A 6,347-nucleotide genomic window follows, 5' to 3' on the forward strand; every position below is an offset into this window, starting at 1 on the left:
TCAAAAAAACTAAGTAAATTTGGGTAAGAAGATCATAATAATTTTTTTAATGCGTTACTTGTCATGATGTGGAACCTTTTGCACGTTAAGTGTTTAGCATAATACTTGCTGACCAATATAACTACATCCACCAAAATTATCTTAGTTATAATAACCTAGTTTTGATAAAATCCTCCCCCAGACATTAAAAATCACAAATGTCCTTCTTAACACTATTTCTTGCTTCCTATATTAGTCAACTCTAACCCAAACTTCATAAAAAATGGTTTTAGTATCCACAATGTTATCTTTATCCTAGTTTCTTGAAAACTGGTTTAATATCACCTTTTGCATCATTGAGCCACACAATTCTGACCACTCATTATGCAGTCTGGTCTAAATTCTGACTTATTACTGGTAATATGATATGTATGGCATTCCTTAAAAACCTTAAACCTCGTGAAAGCATTGACTGATTGCTAGTTTGGAGAAATTTCTTCTGTGAGTCTGAATAGCATACAAATAGAGCCTGGATTGGTGTTGTACCTAGACTCGGAATGTAGGGTATAAAATAAGACTTCATGATTTGTTTACTTCAGATACCAATGATTTGCTTAATTCATTACTTGTGATGAGTTAGAACCTTTAGCATGGTGAGTGTGTAGCATAAGACTTCATGACCAATAAAACTACAAATTTATATAATGGTAGGACCTTAAATGCCTACTTTTGATAAAATCCCCTGTTAAGCTCATTTCTTGATAGATGTATTAGTGAGGTGTAGCCCAAACTGGATGGAAAATCGGATTTAGTACACACGAGCTTATTTGTATCTGATGAACAGATCCTTGTGTGGTTTAGAATTTCACAATTGAATTCTCGTTGCAATATAGTTTCTAAACCAACAATAGTCCTTTCATACAAAATTTTGTTTGTCACAAGTAACAAACCCTTAATAATCCTAAAAACCGAAGTATTTAAACCTCGGGTTGTTCTCCCTAGGAATTGCAATAAAGTGTTCTTGTTATTGGTTATGAGATGTATTTTGGGGTTTTGGGGCTAATAGGCAAGAAATATAAATGGTAAGTGAAATAAACTAACAACTAGAAAAGCCTTGGCAAGGTTTGGTGGTCAAGGATCTCTATCCTTATCACTAACCACAACATGAGAATTAGCAAGGATCAACCCTATTAAGTCATCCTTTAAATAATAAAGGAAAGTCAAATGAGCTATGTCAATCCAAGTCCAAAAGTCCTAGTTCTCCACCAATTCAATTAGTGAGATCTAGAGTTAATGGCTCCCAATCGTCAATCACTTGGACATTAGTAACTCAAGAGTTCCTAAGTTACCTTCCCAAGCCAAGAGCACTAAAATCTACTCTAACATCCTTCCAAGCATTTTATCAAACACTTGGAAGGCATAAAAGGAAAACATAGTAAATCAACAACAAGAGCAAAATCTAACAACAACTAATTGCAAAGAATTAACAACAACAATTAAAAGAAACACAATTATTATGAATTACCTCTAATTGAATTGAAAGAGTAGAGAAGGAACAAGAGTAGATCTACAACAAAAGATAGAAGCAACATGAAGGAAATTACAACAAAAGAATAGAAGAATCATGATTGCAACAACAAGAATTTAGAAGCAAAAGTAGAAGAAAGCATGAGTCTAAACCTAGATCTAAGAACTAAACCTAATCCTAATCCTAATTCTAGAGAGAAGTGAGAGCTTCTCTCTCTAAAACTAACTAAAACTAATCCTAATGTGTGTAAATGATGCTAAGTGTTGATTCCTTTCAATCCTTGGTCCTTTAAATGCATTATGGCGCCAAAGTTAGTTGCAAATTGGGCCCCACAGCTCTCAAAAATCGCTGGGCACGTTTTCTATTAAAAAATCACGTGCGCCCACCGGCGCGTACGCGTACAGTGCGCGTACGCATCCCTTGCGTTTTCGTGATCCACGCGTGCGCGTACAGTGTGCGTGCGCGTAGATGAAGATATCCAAATCTTTGGCTTTTTCATGTGTTCTCCACTTTGTATGCTTTTCTCTTCACTCCTTTGATTCATCCTAGCCTTTTCAACCTGAAATCACTTAACAAACAAATCAAGGCATCTAGTGGAATCAAAGGTGAATTGAATTTAGCTAATTAAGGACCTAGAAAGCATGTTTTCACACTTAAGCACAAATTGGGAGACAATCATAAAACTATGCTATTTCATTAAATAAATGTGGGTAAAAGGTGATAAAATCTCCTAAAATCAATACAAGATAAACCCTAAATATGGGGTTTATCAGTATCCTAATTTCTTCAAAACTGCTTTAAGATCACCTTATGCAGCATAGATCTATACATTAGCAGCCTGTTCTAAATTTTGAATTATTACTCATAGTATCATTAGTATGACATGGTTAAATTACTTTTTATTTCATCAAGGCTTTGACAATGTAGCCTCCATTATAGTATCACGCTAATAACTTTCTTCACTATTTGGGCATACTTATCTCCAACATTGATAATCTGAGCAGGTTACTTTATTTCTTCTATCCCAAACAATTAGACTTGACACACTTTTTGCTAAGTTGTTCAGATTTTGCACTACATTCAATATTGACAATGTGATCATGCGTACTTTATTTCCTCTCCCAACAAAAATTGGACTTGACACTCTTCATGCAAAGTATTTCAATTTTTTCCAACTTAATGTATTCATTCACTGTCATTAAGTTTTGAAATACCACATGAGACTTAAACAATTAATAATAGGAAGCATTTGTGAGTTCTGCCATGACTTTCTTCCTTGTTGTCAACAGTTAATAATCAGATCCAACTCCATGAGTTTTGGCTGTCTAGTTTTAATTAGATAAAAAAAATTAAAATAATTAGCTCATAGTTGGAATTTGGGAGTGCTATTATGTATTTTTCTTGATATATTCAATTTATGAAGGATTCTCCTAAATGTCACCATCTAATTTATTTACCATTTTATCCTATTTATTCTTCTCCGATTACATCTTTATCTTATTAAAAATATAAATTTTAAGTTTTGGGACTAAATATCAACTCATAGCGAACTCATAACTAAAGTGCATATTATTTAACTGTCAAATAGTAGATCAAATCAATAACTTAAATACATATTCATTAAATTTAGCTCAATATGCATTATTCAATTGTGGCATTTGATTTTTAGTTCACACCTTTTTCTAATTGTTTAAGTATATATATTGGAGGATGTTTTATCATACATTATCACATAATAGGTTTAATTTCATAATTTTTATAAGTTAAAGACTTGTCATAAGAATAGACAAACCCTATTAAAAAATAGATAACACATTAAAGATTCACCAAAGTAAGAACAACAATGTGTGTGGGAACATGTAATTTGAGATAATTACATCTTCATTAGCAGCCAATTTATTAGGAAGGCTCTCTAGCATGTTTTTCATGATAATATCCTCATCGTCAAAATTTTTTATCACTGTGTACACTAAATCATACTGCTTTATATTGCCAGACTTCACATTTAGTTTAAATAACACTCGTTTATCCATTATATTGTCCTGCAATTGTGGGTAATAATCTTCTCCAACTCCCTAACCAAGTACATAGATCAAAACAACTATTTCAGTGTTCTGGTTCCTAAATACACAACATAATTAAGAGTAATTTTAAAGGAATGTGAGTTTATAAACTCAAAATTTACTTACATTTTCACAAATAATCTTGTCCGCTGACTTTTCACACAACTGTATGGTCTCTCTATCCCACAGGAGTAGTGACATGCTCCCTGTTCCATCGCACACCGTTACCTCTAATTTGTACCTAAGAGCCGATGTTCTGTGTGTGTGTCCGCACTTGCCACATTCATATCTATTTCCAATGGGGTTTCAACTTTTTTAGGGCACCTTCTGTAAAATTTGTAAAACCAATCATCCTTTCCCGCATTGATGGATACAATCGTCCCTAATATCCATATGGGACCTTCCTACAATGATGTGAAAATAATATAGGATATGAGTCATCAATGATTTTGAATAAGATTAGTTTTTTTATCAATTTACAGTAGTGTTATCCATCAATATCAAAATTTATTGTGTAAAATTTAGCCATATTAGACCTCCATGAAATTGAGAGCTTCCTCTATTGTCTTGATAGCCACACTTCCGTGTTTTAACTCATCTAAGGCAGACCAAGCATTAGGAGATGACACCTTGACCTGGCTGATCCTGGTCGAATTTGATACGGCAGGACTACTTAACCTACAATCATTAATGGTCACAAAATGTTAGATAAAACTAAAGAGTTTACCTTTTTCTTAAATCAAAATATATAGAAGATCTACAACACTAACTTGCTCTTGAATTGGATGACTTCTGTTAATTCGGGATTAATATGGACCTTCGAGATTTTAAAGTTTCTTTGCACCGATATTTTTCCATTCCACCTTGTTGCCTTAAAATATTGTAGCACAACAATAAGTGGTTCAGCTCTCTCCTCTTCAAGGTGCAGTAGGAGATGGTCAACCAACTCACCAAACAAAATGCAATTAATCCTGTTGTTTCTAAGTATATATAACACAACCAAGGATAAGGTTCTATCACCATAAATTGTCAAGAAAAAAATTTTAACTTAAACCTTTAAATGTGTATATAATACATACTCAAGGTCTTGAAGGATGATAACCAATTGCTTAGTCTCCTTCCCTTTGCTAGTGATCAAGTCCCTAGGATCTTCCTTACCAACAACCTCTCCGATCAGATCTACACTTGTTAATAATGGTATTAGCTTCTATAGAACATAAACCCAAACTTTTTTAAATGCATAATCTATGCTATAAGTATATATGACACTCACCAAACATTTCAGAATCTGATAATTTGTCAACAGTTAGAAGATTCACATAGGACTTAAGGCAGAAAGCGTCAAGGGGAAAGCTTGGCTTCTTAACATGATTGACCAAAGTCCTCTGGGAGAATGTCAATACCATCCTACTCACACCATTCTTCTCCTTATACTTGTAGTCGAACACAATAAAATTAGCCATTGTGTACATCTGAAACTCAAGAATGGCACCACGCCATTTTTTTACCAACCCCCAGGGAATAGTGCAATGAATTTTACCACCCTATTTTAGCATTACAAACAGATTTGGAAATAAGTAATATATTTTGTCTATTTCATGTATCACACTACTATAAAAATATCAACAGTAAATAGAAAGAATACATATTTCAGTGTGAGAATGATACTTTTACATCTTGGAGAATCATTTCAATCGACCTAATCTCTTTCTCATTGTATTTGCTTAAAACCTCCCATATCCTAACAACATACATTTCGAAATGTCATTGAAACTTTTTTGGATTCACATCAGTTACTAAATCAAAATTCTCTTCCATTTTTTTCAGGTTCTGCATGAAGTTGATAGGGAGAAAGTGATAAGGAGAGATAACTTTTATAAAATGCTTATTTCCCAGGGCGTAGGATTGGCTATTTAAATAGTATCATGAAAAAGTTGATGTGCCATTTTTTTTTATAAAATATTTACTTTGAATAATTTAAATAGGTTATACTCATTTTGTTTGTAAAATATTTACTGTCCAAATACATGACTTTATTACTTATTTTCTTTTGCTGTCATTTGACAACTAAATAATTATACACTTGTCATGTATAGAAATTATACACTTGTTAAACAAAGAAACATGCACTAGTTGCTTATTATATATTAATAGATAGTGTAATTAGATATCTTTTAAAAATTGTCTATAATATAATTTTTTAAAAAAATTAATAAAAATAAAATAACACATTTTTTTAAAAATGTATCTAACTATTATACAGTTGAGTCTTCGTGTCTTCACTATTTTTCTTCTTTATCATAGTATGCACCTACTATTTTTGTTCTGGAGTATATTTTTTTTTCTGTTTTTTTAGACTTCAGACTACTTACTTAGAAAAAAGGGGACATTTTAATTAACGAATATTATACCTTAGAAATAAAAACTATAAAATAGTAGATCTAATAATAATTAACTTTTTTTTTTGTGAAAAGATACCTATGAAAATTTTCATTTAATATTGAATACATTGTTGATCCTTGTTTTCGAGATAATATATATTGAATATTATGATTTTTATATATACGATCATATTGTCATAATTTACTCAGTGTATGGGAGCTTTACTCTTAAGGAGATCATGTTTAGTTATTACCCGCTAATATTTTTTATTACTAGGAGATATTCCATTTTTTGTTTTGTTTGTTGCATTCTATTGAAGTATTATTACATTGTACTTAAGTTTACAATTTGAAATTTTCAGTTTTTTATAATAGTGGTTTATTTAAAATATTTTA

Source organism: Arachis ipaensis, chromosome B05 (assembly GCF_000816755.2).
Source record: "Arachis ipaensis cultivar K30076 chromosome B05, Araip1.1, whole genome shotgun sequence".
Taxonomy (NCBI): Eukaryota; Viridiplantae; Streptophyta; class Magnoliopsida; order Fabales; family Fabaceae; genus Arachis; species Arachis ipaensis.